This window comes from Apodemus sylvaticus, chromosome 2, assembly GCF_947179515.1.
Source record: "Apodemus sylvaticus chromosome 2, mApoSyl1.1, whole genome shotgun sequence".
Classification (NCBI taxonomy): Eukaryota; Metazoa; Chordata; class Mammalia; order Rodentia; family Muridae; genus Apodemus; species Apodemus sylvaticus.
In genome coordinates this window covers 171,607,205-171,622,678 of record NC_067473.1, presented here as the reverse complement: position 1 = coordinate 171,622,678, position 15,474 = coordinate 171,607,205, and the positions used below count along the sequence as shown (strand labels likewise).

Below are 15,474 nucleotides of genomic sequence, written 5' to 3'. Positions count from 1 at the left end.
GGGCACACAGCATGACAAATTTTCCACTTGAACGTACCCTTTTCTGACTGGATCAAAAGGATGCTTGCTGGGTCTGGAGATTATATATATATATATAATTGTCTTTGTGTGACTATTATAGTATATGCACAAAGACAATTTATATATATATATATATATAATAATTTGGTAATAATATAATAATATATATATATATAAATTGGGGGAAAGTTTGAAATGGGAGAGGGAGGGAGAGGTGGGAAGAGAGATGTCCAGGAAAAGGGTGTGGGTCTCTGGTCAGACCTATGTTATTACCAAAAGCCTAGCTTTGTGTGTGGCTGGGGGAGGACTGTGTGCCACTGTCTGGTGCCACTCAATATGTCACCAGAAGGCAGAGCCTCTGGAAAGGGAATAGCCGTGAGGGTACAACCTTTGTGAAAGGCATTGTACGCTTATATGACCAGACACTGGGGAGCCCTCCCCAGCTTACAATGTGCGGATACGGGGAGAAGGAAGTAGTCTATGGCTCAGAAGAGGGCCCTGACCAGCGACTGGCCATGCCAAACCTCCAATCTTCTGAAGAGAGAGAAATGAATTCTATTAATATGACACCTCACTTACGACCATTGTGGCAGCTGGAACTGACTGAAAAGTTGCTTATCAAATATTGCATACTAAGTAAAATTAGGAAGTAAAACTGTCACAAATCCAATTCTTTGTGTAAAAGCCCAATATTAAAAATAAATTTATAGATACTGTAACATGGTGTTACATGCATGAGTGTGTGTGTGTTTGTGTGTGTCCTAACATTAACTAACTCACCAGCCTGTGACTGGATGACCAGCTGAAAGGGGGCTGACTACTCTACAAACCCTCTGTCCATACAGCTGCCTCTTTCTTGCAAGGGGATCCTGAGCTTAGGATGACACCAAAAGCATCTCAATTGCCTTAGTTCACAGAGTACTCAGGGTCCGGCCTTCATCTCGTCCCTAAATATGCTGACCCTTCCCAAATGGCATCATACATGTGGCCTGTGACACTGTATGTTCTCTGCTTCTGGGAAGAACATCATCCTGTGCCTGTATGTATATGACAATCCATCTACCTTCTCTGGGAGGTATACCTCACAGTGAGGCGTGCATGGCGGGCCCTAGTGAGGGTGCGAGTAGATGTTAGAGAAAAAACAAAGGAGACAAGGGAGAGGTTCCATTTGTCCCAGGGAAGGACCAATGACTCTGGAGAGAGCACACCTTGCGGTGTGGACAGGAGAAACATAGGTGAGATGGATCCAGTGCCCCTGAAAGGCACCGTGCTGCTCCTCCAAACACTGTCAAACTAAGCCACTTACATGGGAGTTCAGTGGAGGTCACTTAATTTCCTCTTAGAAAAATGGCGAAATGTTAGCACCAGAAAAGCAAACTGTAGCCTCGCCTGGTAATTTTGCTTGTTAGCCTAACAGTGAACATTTATGTCAGGAGGTCAGCAAATTCACATCTTTCTCCCAGATGTGAGACCCAAGATAAACTAGCCAGGGTTTAAAATAAAGTACTTCCAGACAAGGTGTGTGCACACCTGTAGTCCTCTGGAAGAGGAGGCCAGAAGACCGAGTTCTAAACCAGTATTGGTCTACTAAGGCCCTATCTCAAATTGAGATTGCTTCATTATTAAAACAAAATGTAAAGTTTCCAGTGAATGGGACCAGCAAGATGGTTAAAAGCACCTGCCATGGAAACCTAACGGGCTGAGTCAGATCCACCTAAGAGAGTCAGGATTGGCGGACTTCATCTGAAACACTGACATCCTGACAGCAAGACAGGAGGCAGCGACAGGACAATCAGCTGAAGACTCTAGGGCAACTCTCCTGGAATACGCAACATGGCAGACAGAAGAGAAAAATGCAAAGTGGAAAGAAAAGACCAACTCACAAGCGAAATCCTCTGATGTCCTCACATACACTGTGCCACACACACACACACACACACACACACACACACACACACACACACGACACAAATAATAATAAATAATTTTTAAAGCAGTAAGAGCCTATGGTGTCATTAACTATTCATAACACGCCTCAGAAAGCATCTGCTCCAAGCCCTGCCCACCTCGGCCCAGATGTCTGCTTCAAAGCAGAGCCTTCCTCTATTGATTCTGGGCTCTACAGAGATTCTCCACACAACATAACATTTTTAGAAAAACAGGCACTGTCCCCGAACTTTTGAGGACACAAAGGTTGCCCTCTACTTGTAGACTTTGAAATGTTCTTCACATTCTAAGCAACTCTTCTGGAATTTTCCCTGCTGGGATGAGCCCTGGACCTGCTTGTCGAGAGATCTTGCCAAAACATTTCTTCATCACCTATTTCCTTTGTCTAAAAAAAGGAAAGAGATGTAGGAACTAACCTTTGTTCCTTGTCGTTCTCGTTTCTTCAGGAGACCCGTGTCCCTTCAAACGTTGGCCTCTTTGAGCCACCGTTGCTATTATCCACTGATTTGGGGCTTGTACCGAAATTGTGAATTAATCACCCTGAAGTGGAAAGTGCTGGCTACAGGCCTAACCTATCTCTAAGCACAGTCTTCATTAATTGACAGAGATTCTTCTAGTCAACCCCAGGGGCTAAATAAGAACCTGTTAGGATGACTGAGGTCATCACTATCCTCGAAGGGTCTCCATGTGTCACCATCCTTCTGGATTCTGAAGGATGCCCTGAAATCTGAGTTGTTTGTTTTACATCAAATCTGGAGACCCTGAAAGGGGCACTATGCTATTTTACCTTCTACTGTTCGTGGAGGCTTCAGAAATAGGATCTTGGGCTCCTGAGGGTTATTCCGAAAGTCCCAATAACCAAAAAGACAGTGTGCAACTACTTCCTTGTCCACTGAGAACCGGGAACTAATGATCCCACAAGACCAAGGGGGAAGGAGCTAGCTGAAAGTCAAAGGGACAGCACACAGGACAGAGTGAGCAGAAATGATCACAAAGCCGGAGCTCTCATCCCAATGGCTGACACACAACACGTGGAGACATCTGTCCCCTCCAGGCAATCGTGACATTTCTTTCCAAGTTCATTCGCTGGTTCTCCAACTACTTACTGGATCAAATCCAAGTGCCTTCGGCCACACTGGGGCCCTTTAAATATTCTCCTGTTGCCTTTCCTTCAGGGCATGGTCTGCTTTCTTTGGTCAAGTCACCCCAGGCTTCTTTGGCATTGAAATGACTGTGGTTCTAGAGTCAGGCACCCAGAACCTGACAGAGGCCCCAGCATCCCCAGATGTGCGGACTATCCTTGCTTAGTTTCAGAGCTGTAAAACGGGAGACTGAGAAACGCCTGTTTTGCAGACACATTATCATGCAAAGATCAAATCAGTGAACACCTACAGAAGGTGTGATCAGTACTTAGCACGCTCTTCATAAGCCTTTCCTACTACACTATCCTAACTTGAGGAACCCTCTACATCTTTTAAAGTCTTTTTTCCACAGTGATCCCATACCACTTTGTACTATTGTGACGGGATTTTCCCTTGCCCAATTACATTAACTATTAGTGCAGCAGGAGGCCTGTGATTGGACAGGGAAAAGGAAGGCGGAGATAAGTGTTGCAGAGACAGAGATCATCTCAGGAGGACAGAAGCCAAGATGGAAGCAGACAGACAGGAAGAAGAGCCTGAACCAGCATGGCTTTAAATAGCCACAGGTAGTTATGATATCATAAAGGTTAGAATAATTGGGATAATTTGTCTAATCTAGGTGGGCAGTTTTTATCATTATCAATTGGTTCTGAAATTATGGCATTGGCATCTTGTGACTCGAGAATTTGTTGATACATAAATCCGATTGGTTAACTATATGCTTTAAGAGTTTTATTTCTACCAGGTTGCTGGGTGTGGACAAGGCTGGTGTGGCAGTGAAGGGAACTCGGGAGTTCCGGCCCTGCTGGGGCAGAAAGCAGCTGGAGTGCGGGAACGAACGTGGCAGTTCTACTTGGTTACTGGAATGTGGGACTGCCGACTACAGGGGTTTATGGCTGAGAAGGAACTAGAGGCTCCAGGGACAAGGGAACCAGAGCTAGGAACACAAGATTGGTCTCTGAGGGGGCTAGCTAGAGGCAGAGCCTGCAGGACGAGGCAGCAGAGAGTTACTGGGCCTAGCTCAGGAACTTGGCGGGTCTCTTTAATGTTTACCGCAAGACAGAATGACTTATCTCAGACACAGGTCTTATCTCAACCCGGCTACAAACGCCTTAGAGGTGAGGACCACAGCTGCTCAGCTTTTCTTTGCCGGGGAATGCATGTGCTCACACCCTCACAGCAAGGAATTGATTGCCCAGGGATATGTGAGCCTATCCCGCCCCCCTGCTCCTTTCAGTCCTGTAGGGTCTGCTGGTACACATGTACCATCCTAACATTTAAAAAAGCAAGGCAGCCTGAGGCACACAGCGAGTTCCAGGCTAGTCTGGGCTTCAGAACTAGACCCTGTCTCAATAAATCCCTGGCAAATTTAAATGTTATGGCTCGTTGGGGTAAAATATTTGCGGCCACACCTGATAGACTGAGTTTAATCCCCAGGCCTCACATACTGGAAGGAAAAACTGACAAATTATCCTCTGATCTCTACATATGCATGCATCCTCCCATCCCCATAGCCCCTCAACTAAATAAATGAATTTTTTCATAAGTATCAGAGGCACTGAGACTTGATGGAGGCTAAGTTATTGATAAGAAATCTGTGTACCATTGTGATAATATCTCATACACCTCTGACAAGCCGTGGTGTGAAAATGGTCTCTGAAAGTCACAAAAGGTTCCTAAGAGACACAATGATGAATTCCTGGCAGGCTGAGAGAAACAGTTATCTGGTCTACCCTTGGAAGCTCCAGCCATAGAAGAACTGAGATGTCAGAGACAAAGCGAATCTCCTCTAAGGTTCTGTCCACCTGCCGGGAAGAAAGGCCCAACGGCGCCTGGCGAATGAGCTCAAGCTCACTGAGGCGGGCAAAGTGCAGACAGATGAGGAAGAATCATAGCTGCACAGATTACACAAGCAGGAGCCATCACAGGTAACAAACACAGAGGAATCACACTTTGGGTAGATGTCAGCGATGAATACTGTGTCTGAAGACTTTCTTGTAAGTTGAAAACTATGACAATCAACAAAAGCTTCCACTGTGGACTCTAAAGAGTCTGTGAACGTTTAGTCTGACTTGGCTGGCTGTGTCTGGAGAAGGCTCTGTGTGTGTGTGTGTGTGTGTGTGTGTGTGTGTGTGTATACTTCTCTTTCACATTCTCCTCTCAGTGCTGAGAAGACAAAGGCCGGGATGTCTACTTTTGTTCAGTTATACAAGCATAATACCCCATTTCACCTTTATTACAGAAAAGATTAAGACAAGACTCTAGTGCTATTTGCGACTGAATTTACATTAGATTTGATAAGGACCAGTTTTCTGGTGGACCCTCCCTTCCCTTCACCAGCCACAGAGACATTCACGTGCGTGAGAAAATACAGTGTTGGGTTTTAGACACTCACTTCCTACTTCCTGGTTCTCACCCAGAGAAGAAGTTTTAAAAGTCACGAGAAAGGGGGAGAAATGTAACTTTTACCCAGAAAGAATCAGGAAGTGCCCCAAATCCAAGAAGGAAGATGTCCTGAGAAACGAGGCTTTCTTCTCACAAGCACATAAGAGTTGTGCCCTATGGGGCTGAAAGGAATCCTGAATGTTCTATTATTATTATTATTATTATTATTATTATTATTATTATTATTGTTATTATTATTATTATATTAAATATCCAATAAGGAAGTTGGATATTTAAATATCCAAGAGGTATAATTGATACACAACTCAACCATGAATTGGCACAAAGATCACTGTGCAATGATGGCTGTCTGCCCTAATCAGGAAAAAAGTTTGCCGACACAAATGACTGCCCAAACTCTGTACAGTAAGTGCCACCTTCTCAACAGACCTCAGCTCTCCTGCCACCTTCTTGGAACCTCTGGGAGCATTCTACAGAGAGGAGCAGAGCCACGCCCAAGGTCATGCTTACATGATCCAGTGTGGTTCTCGGAGAGCCCTGATCATGAGCAAACTGCGTTTTAATTTCACTTATCTTCGTGTGCGAGTTGAAACCTAGAGACTACATTTTACTAGCTGAGCCCTCTGTACCATCTAGATGCTACATCTGAACTCTAGGTAGTAATTAGATAATATGAAGAAATTACTGTTAGCTTTGTTAGATGTAATGATGGCATTTTGTTTGTTTTTAAAGGATGTTAAAGACATACTTAAGTGTTTATAGCTGGAACTACAAGGGATTTATATAGTACTATAAAATAACAGGTTGGCACAGGGATGCAAAGGGTAGGGCATAGGGCAAGATAACTCATGCACTGGTAACTGTCAAAGCTCAGTGATATGTGTGTAAAATGGTCTGTCATTCTTACTGCTTTTGAATATATGTGGAAATATCTAATAAACATTTTAAAGCTAAATAGTAAAAATGAAAAGCATTGGTCTCAGGATGGAAAAACTTCATTAGCAAAATATCAGAGGGACAGAAAAAAGGGGGGGGGGATGTCTTAAAATTAACTAAAACAAGATGTTTGGGCCAGCAAGAAGGCCCCATGGGTGGACATGCATACCAGACAGTCCTGACCAAATGCATCTAATTCATGATACCTACTTCAAAAAGTTGGATGCAGCGGCTGGGGTTTGTAATCTTATTCCCAGCATCCCTACTGTGAGAGAGAAGGCAGAAGGTGACACAGCAGGGAACCCCTTTGTGCAGTACAGGAGCAGAAACAGCAAGAGAGACTCTGCCTCAAAAACAACCAGAAGGGAACACTGCCTCAAAAACAACCAGAAGGGAACACTGCCTCAAAAACAACCAGAAGGGAACACATGCATACATGGGGGTGGGGGGTGGGGGGAGGGAAGAAATGGAGGGGGGAAAGGAGTATGGGGAGGGGAGGGAGGGAGAGAGATTACAAACAATAGCACACCAGGGTTCAATTCATTCATTCTTTCCTCACTCCCACAGCACACATACACAAAACACAGTAAATAAAACCTTTTATTTAGAAATAATAAATGAAACTAGATGCTCATTTGACTTATCAAATATCAACAATAAAAAAAAAAATACACCAGAGATTAGATACCATGGATTGTTAGAACTGCTGATAAGAAAAAGACCTGGTTGTCACCTGTTACTACTGTCTAGTTGTTGAAATCGCTCATGGTACATATGAAGCTAACACTGGTGTTGTATAAATAACCAAGGTCATTTTGCATTACCAGAAGCACAGGTAAACCTGATTTGTCTCATCATTACTCAACCTCCCTACATGCAGGACCAACACCCATGGACCACTTCTAACTCAGCTGGCAATGTCCATAATAGATGTCTGTCCTTTTGTCCGTCCATGAGGTAATGTGCCTCCACTGAATTAATCAGCAACTCTCTTCCTAAGAGACTGTTCCTAGCTAGGAAGTTTGAGGACACTGTGAAGTTATGTTATGAGACTGAATCTTACAAGAGAAAAGGTGACATAAGAGGAGAAATAACAACTCGTTAGGGAATTTTTCTTGGGGCAATCTGTTTCTGAGTTTACTGTTTCTGCGTTTATAGTCTAGTGACATTTCTAGGAAAACAAACTCTAAATTCAGGCCCACAGTCTGCTCTAACTTTCCTGAGATGCAAGGGTGAGAGAAAGTAAAAGTCACACTTAAAAAGAAGCCCTGAGACTTCTTCTCTCCTGTTCCCTTCCTCTCTCCAGTCTTGGACCACAAGTTAATGAGAAAGTCATATGATCTAGTGGAATAGACATCAGAACCTAAAACTGGTCACAGTCTGAGGTCACAAAAAACAAAAAAAACAAAAACAAAACAAAAAAAAGTAGGTAAATTCCGTTAGTAAAATAATGAGTTTATACTTTTTATCTTGGTTGAATCATACTTTAAAAGAAAACAATTGGCAACACAATGAACATAAACAAAAAGTATGCACCAAAGATTTGTTCATCACCGGTGATCTGTGGACCTATGCCAGGGCAGAACAGAGCTCCATGATCAGAAGCTTCCATCCGTATCTCCTGCTTTTCTGAGCATCCCACAGGTCACAGGACCCATAACAAAAATAGACAAACAAACAAAAACAAGAACTGCAGAAGAAACAGCATAACATTTTTGAAAGTATAAATAGCTAACTTTAACTCTGTCTATGTTTGCTGAAAATCGAGGAAAGACAAATTGTTCAGATAATCAAGAACAAAGAAAGTAGGACTAAGGGGGCTTGGGGGCGTGGGGGGGCCTGGAGAGATGGCTGAGCGGTTAAGAGCACTGACTGCTTTTCCAGAGGTCCCGAGTTCAATTCCCAGCAACTACATGGTGGCTCTCAACCATCTGTAACTGGATCTGATGCCCCCTTCTGGTATGTCTGAAGATCGGTGTGCTCATATACATAAATAAATAAATATCCTTAAAAAGAAAAAGAAAAAGATAGTAGGACCATATATTCCACCCAACATACAAGCTAAACAAAAACTACCCTAAAAAGCAAATGTACCCAATGGTCTAGAGGGTGTTCCAGCTGCTCCAACGGAGGCCAGATGGTGACAAGTGGCCATTGTCAACACCTACATACATGGTAGGGAGAGCAGCCATGTCTTTAATAGGAAGAAATACATTTCCTTGGGATGCAGGCTCTCTTTGCCAATGCCACCAGGAAGCACTGACCAGACTACAGTGGTTTTGAAATACCCCAGTTGCCCATATGTCTACCTCAGGATCCAAAAGCAATGTGTGCTGTTCTTTGCACTTGTGATCCTGAAGTGCTGAGAATCGAACCCAGAGCCCCGAGAAAAGCCTGCAAGCGCTGCAAAGCTCAGCTATATCCCCAGCTCTCAGAGACTCTAAGGAACATTACATAAGGAAGGGAGACAACAAAGACTGGGGGGAGGGGAGGAGAAAGAGTGAACCCCTTAAACAAGCCTTAAGGGAAAGGAGTCCCTTCTCTGTGGCCACCCCCTGCCATGAGCAGTAACTGTCTGCTATACGTGTGAGAATACAGATGTGGTCAGAGGAGGGGGAGCCCATCAACGCCACTGGGATATGCTCTAATTAGGTTCTAAGAAGCTCGCTCTCTCTCTCTCTCTCTCTCTCTCTCTCTCTCTCTCTCTCTCTGCTGCAGGAAGGTGAGACAGTGATAGGCAATAACAAGCACTGTGCTGTGGGCTCTTCCCCTTAAACGCATCCTCAATGGAGGAAGTTAATCACTGGCTGCAAGAAAATCAGCCCAGAGTACTTCCTGCCCTCACTGAGCATGTAATGTGGGCCTTGGAGGGTGAAGTCAGGGGTTGTACAAAGGGAGGAAAAGGTTCTTTAATCAAAAATCAAAGAAGCAAAAATCCTCTACTACCAGAAGCAGCTTAGAAAGGGCATGGGGACAGGGGTGGGAGACACAGAGAGGACAAATGCTTGTTAGGTGTGGTGGTTCATGTCTATAATTCCAGGATTTGGGAGAAGGCTGAGGCAAATGGACTCCTCTGAAATGGAGACCAGCCTGGGCTCCATATGTACCTGCTGTGGTACACACACAAATACACACACACACACACACACACATGCAAGTAAAGAAGAAGTACAGAAATGAGTTGGAAAATGTAGCTAATTCTGAGTGCTTGCCTAGAACGCACAATGCCCTGGTTTGAGCCATAGCACTACATAAACTAACCACAGAAGCAAAGGTCTCTAGCCCCAGCTCTCAGGCACTAGTGGCCAAGAGACTCAGAACACCGCTGTCATCCTCAGCCACATTCAAGGCCACCAGGGGCGACGTGAGGCCCGGTCTCCAAAGGAAACATAAAACAAAAACCCAATAACGGTAAATTATATGTTAAGTTGGCTTATAAGTTAGAATTAAGTTGATGGACTGTCTCTTAAAACATATAAGTTTTTTTATTTCTACAAGAACCAGAGCAGTGCAATGGTATTTTGAGTCATAACTGAGATGACCTGGATGTTCCTTGGAAGAAAGGTATGAAAGACGAAAACTTCACCCACATCCTTTCAGGGGTCAAAATGCCCTGACGGCCAGAGAACCGGAAGCTCATCTCTCAGCTTCACAGATAAACCAGAAGACACTGGGAAATAGCTTAATCAAGGGCACAGAGGGGCCTGATTCCCAGCCACAATAACACTGCGCTGATGTCAAAGAAATGCAGAGATGCCTGTACACCCGGAAGAGTAGAGCAGTGAGGAGGTGTGTGTTAACCCCGAAGATGTCAGAGTGATGGAGACCAGCAGAAGACGGGCGGGCTGCTCGGTGGAGCATTCGTTTGCTTCCTACTGCTATGATAAAACATTGACCATCTTGAAGGTAAACGGTGTATTTGGTTTACAGGTGACAGTCAGTCACTGAGGCACATCATTCAGAGACACCAGGGCAGGAACTCAAAACAGAACTTGATTCAAGCAGGCAAGAATCTGGAGGCAGAAACTTAACAAAGGCCATGGAGAAGAACTGCTTCAACACCCCCGGACCACGTGCCTAGCAATGGTACCTACCACTCAAGGTAAGCTAAGCTCTTCTACATCATCAGGGAAAAGCCCCACAGGCCTGCCTAAGAGGCCAATCTGAGGAGAACGCTTTCTTAACTGAGGCTCTCTCTTGTCAAATGGCACTGGCTTGGGTCAAGCTGTCAAAAAAACTAAACAGCGACAAAAAATGCCCAATACGACAAGCAAGCCTGCAAGTCAGAGCTGCCAGTCGCGATCACTTTGATAGGCCTGTGAAAGACGCAAAGCATCAGACACCACGTACTCTTTCTAAATGTGCCATTTCCCTATAGGAAGAGAAAGGAGAATGACAAGAATGGTCAGGTCCCACGGCGGCCCCATTTTTAAAAGCACCTATTTATAGGCGTGAGAAGCATCAAGGCCATTTAACTTGCTCTGTGTGAACTTGGTGGCAAGTCTGTCCAGAAGGGGAGAAAATGAGTGTCTCCTAGCACAGGGGACCTACGTAGAAAAAGAACCTGTGGGAAGAAGTCATGTTCTTCATTCAATCCTTCACTTATTCATAACTTATGCTCACTAACTCAAACAAGGAGACTACACACAACTACCCACCTTTTATTTCAAAAAGAGTCAAAGATCTGGGTAAGGAAAAACTGATGTTTAAGCTAGGTCTTTCCTTCCTACACGTTCAGATTGTTTTAAAGTTCTTACTCCTGTGTGTACACGTGCACATATGAGGATACACACATAAACACACATACACACACACACACACACTCATACACTCACACAAAGCCGGAACATTACTTTCCTCTGAGGTGACATTAATACCTGTGTTAATTTTGCATACACTCTTTCCTGGATCACGAGGTTCCAATCATCTCAGACTTCTTCTCTGAGGCTATTTCCTGGTAATCTCAGCATTTGAAGCTGTAGATTCAGGAGTGATGCCCTTCCTTGTGAGGACAGCATGAACTAGTGCCCTCAGGCTTGGAAAACTTGAAGCAGAAAAAGGAAGACTCCATCGGTTATAGCCTTTCCCCTCCTGCTCCACAGTCTGAGCTGGGATAACTCATCTCATCTGCTAGTCCCCAGCAACCTGTGTAACTAGGCCTTTAGACTGTGAGTGAATTAGACACCTGGCTTCCCCGGGCGCCTGCCTGAAGACAGCAGAAGATCACAGGATACACCCGCCTCATCCTCCACAGTCATGTGAGCTAATACATCTTAATTAACTGATATATGAATTAATACATGCAAAAAATTTACTGGTTCTCTTTCTCTAGAGAACCCCAATACAATGGTGCACATCATTCTTTTTAAATGAACAAGATATAGTCAGAACAGGAAAAGCAATCCTAAGATAACCAGAAACTATTCTCTCTACAAAGGGACAGAAAGCCAGGAGGAAGCAGGTGCCACTATGTGAACTGCAGAAAACAACCACTGTGAGCTCTGGCCACAGAAGAAACCATGTCCTGACTGCACTGAGCTCCATATTAAAGGCATCTTCCCTGCCCTCAACAGATTTTATCACCCAGGGCAGTAGATCAGTAGCCATGACCAAAAGTCTTCACACTGACATTCAGACTGGAATCGGGTCTGCCAGGATATCCTTAAAGGACCTCAAAACACCCTCCCTTTTACATTTGTTTCTTCGATGAGTCCTTGTAATAACAGTGTGTGTGTGTGTGTGTGTGTGTGTGTGTGTGTATACACACACATATATATACATATATATACATACATATATATATACACATACATACATACATACATACATGTAATAACAATGTACAGTACTTGGCCATTCAAAGTCCTTGTTGGTTAACTAAATAGCAAGTGTATGGTGCACAATGGCACAGATTCTGGCATAGGTAAATGAAGCCTGAAAAACGGAGGGAAACGCCACAGAAGAAACCATGGGAGGGGGCGCCTCCTTATCAGAGGAGGTCAGGCAGGGCGGAAGCAACTGCCCTGAAATATACAGATGTCTGGCAGATAGAATTTGGTGGAAGTTCTTGGCCTAGACTCTTTGGTGCTATCATCCTCGTTTTGCAGCTAAGAAACAGGAAGTTTCATGGAAGGAGAAGTTTCGTGACGTTAAATTATTTCTCTAAGGGCCAGTGGCACTAGCTTGGCCATGTTCCACAGCCAGTCTCTTAAACCAGAGGCCCTTCATTTCCCCCTTGTGCCATGGCTAATCTTGATTGTCAAACTGGCAGTGCTCAGAAACACCAGGAAGACATCCTTCAGGTGCGCCTGTGAGGTTGTATCTCTAAGGAGCATCAGCTTGAAGAGAAACCCCAACCTGGATTCAGGCAGCAACATTCCGTAGGCTGTGGGCCCAGGCCCAGCTTTCTTGCTCTCTGGTTCCCAGTTACAGCAATCCAAGCCTCTCTGGCCTGTCACACAGTTCTAACCATGGTGGACTGACACTTCTAAAACCCCAGGCCCTCACAAATGTTTCTTCCCCCAAGTTGTTTATGTCAAGTCTTGGTCACAGTGACACTGGTAATTTCAATACCTAGCACATCACAGGAATTCCTTGAGTGTTTGTCCAACTAATCTGCGTCACTGGGCTACGTTATTACACAGCCCATGTTCTTCTGGCTACATTCTGGACCACAAAACAAGAAGGATTCAGAGTAACTGTCATAGATCTGCTAAAGAAACAGTCTCTCTATAGGTCTCTGTGTAGGGCTGTCATAACGGGCCAAAGGCAGTTGGATGTATAAATGCCCATATGTACATATGTATTTATATATGTATCCAAAGATGTGTATGTCTTACTACTCCGGGTAGGAAGTAACTTGGGGTTTCAGTTCTGGTTCTACGCAGATTTACAATTATAGGCAGAGAGAGGGAGCAAGGGGGAGGGAGGACAACAAAGGAGGAGGGAGGGAGCAGAGAAAGGTTCAGCCCAGAGCTAGACCCATACCTCTTCCTTTCCCTTTTCAGAGGCAGCAGCCAGAACCCATCTGTGATCCTCTTCCTTGTCTTACAAAACCAAGCCAAGAGGCACTGCATGCTTAGAGCAGGGAGAGGCAAATGGTAGGAAAGACCTTCCTTTAGTTGATTTGGTCAGCACTCAACAATAAGCAGAAACTCAGTCTGAGAACCACACCAGTGCCTCTCATGGACAACTCAAGAATCTGAATTCACAAGCGAAACTTTAAAACTACACACTGTTCTCTCTGCAGAAGAAAACTTCTCAGACCCCACTACAGCTATGAACGGCTGGGCCAAGTCCTGGAGCCCAAGACAACACCAGCCTCAGCCATGAGCAACTGTAATTTCTTTTACCATGCTCTCCTTTATTTGATTTTGTGTGTGTGTGTGTGTGTGTGTGTCTGTCTGTCTGTCTGTCTGTCTGTGTCTCTGTGTTTCCGCACACACGTGCATTTGCACACATGCATGCATACACATGCAGGTCAGGCTCATGTGCCATTGCATACATCTGGAGGGCAGAGGGCAATGTTGTGGAGTTGTCTCTTTCCTTCCTCCCTTACATAGGTTCTGGGGATTGAACTCAGGTCATGAGACATACACAGCAAGCCCCTTCACTCAATTAACCATCATATCAGTCCCCATAATCTATTTCAGATACACTCATTCTTTCAACAATTGAACAGTTTCATGTCCAATTTTGTGGTGATAAGCACAAAACCAAAAGGGATCGTGACCTGATGGGCTCACATGAAGGAGTGGAAGATAGTTAAGAAGAATGTGCTAGAAGTTTCACAGTGTGCACTCTAGACAGCATGTAAGAAGGGTATGTGGGCCAGACGTGGTGATGCATGCTTGCAATTCCACAGCGTGGAGGCTAAGTCAGAAGGACGGTGAGTTCAAGTCTAGCCTGGAGTACTTAGGGAGACCCTGCCTAAGAACCTGGCTTCTCCCAAGGCTCAAATAAGAGGATTTCTGGAATCTACGGCATGCCTGGACTGCAGAGTTTGAAACCAGACTAGGCAACATAGCAAGATAATGTCTCAAAATAAAGTGACAGAGGTCGGTGGAAGAGATTAGAGATTCTGCTCTGTGGTAGAAAGCTTGCTCAGTATATGCAAGGTCCTGGGTTCAATTCTCAGTACTGGAAACAAAAAGGGAGGGGTGCAGGTACCTCTCACACCAGAGTTCAGGCTCTTGGGAGATAAGACCTAGAACTGCACAGTCACTTGAGAGAATACAAGACAGAAGGACCCCACAGAAAGGCACAGGCAAATTCCAGAAGACTGCTCTTCATGGAGAGCTGGCACGGGCAAAGGCAGTCCAAGGGAAAGCAGCGAGAAACAGGAGCAGAGAGGCGAGCAGACATGTACGAGGCTGAGCAGCCTTGCCAGGGCTTGAACCAGCGCGTACGAGGGAATGAGCACAGACTGCCAGCAGTCTGGGATGAAACGATGCCAAGGGCTAGGGAGGCGCTTCTCTGTTGAGATCTGACGGAGAAACAAACAAGTCAGATTCTTGTGCCACCTCACGGGACCGCTCGCCATCCAATGACGGTATGCAGTCACCTCCAAAGGCATCATCACCCAGGATTAGAGATTTCCACACTAACGGGGAAAGTGACATGAACAGGGGCTAAAGAGCAGCAAGAAAACATCAGGCAAGGACTGAGATGCGGGTCTGAAACTTGCCTGCAGTGTTGTGTGCTTATCAGGACCATTTCGCTATTTCTACTCTATAGGGGGAAAAAAAACCCAAGCCTTATTTTAAATTAACACCTCCTTTGGCTGTAGACTATATAGACACTATACAGTAGCTGACTAGAGACTACATCACGAATCTTTAAAGGATTGGCATGTGTAGACAGTCCACATTCAGCAACGCACAAATCTTTAGGTATGTATTACCAAACGTAAAGGAGTATCAGGATCCCCTTTCTTCTTTCCTTTCCTTCTGAACTTTGTAACAGAATGCAAGGGTGATCTCTACCAGGCTCCAAACATTTTCTGGGCAATTCTGAAACCAGT

The 15,474-nt window shown here is 44.8% G+C and overlaps 1 protein-coding gene across 1 annotated transcript in view; it reads right to left on the bottom strand.

The window, feature by feature from the left end:
* Positions 1-15,474, bottom strand: part of Etv6 (ETS variant transcription factor 6) — a 237,125-nt gene that overhangs the window by 193,893 nt on the left and 27,758 nt on the right. The window lies entirely within an intron of this gene.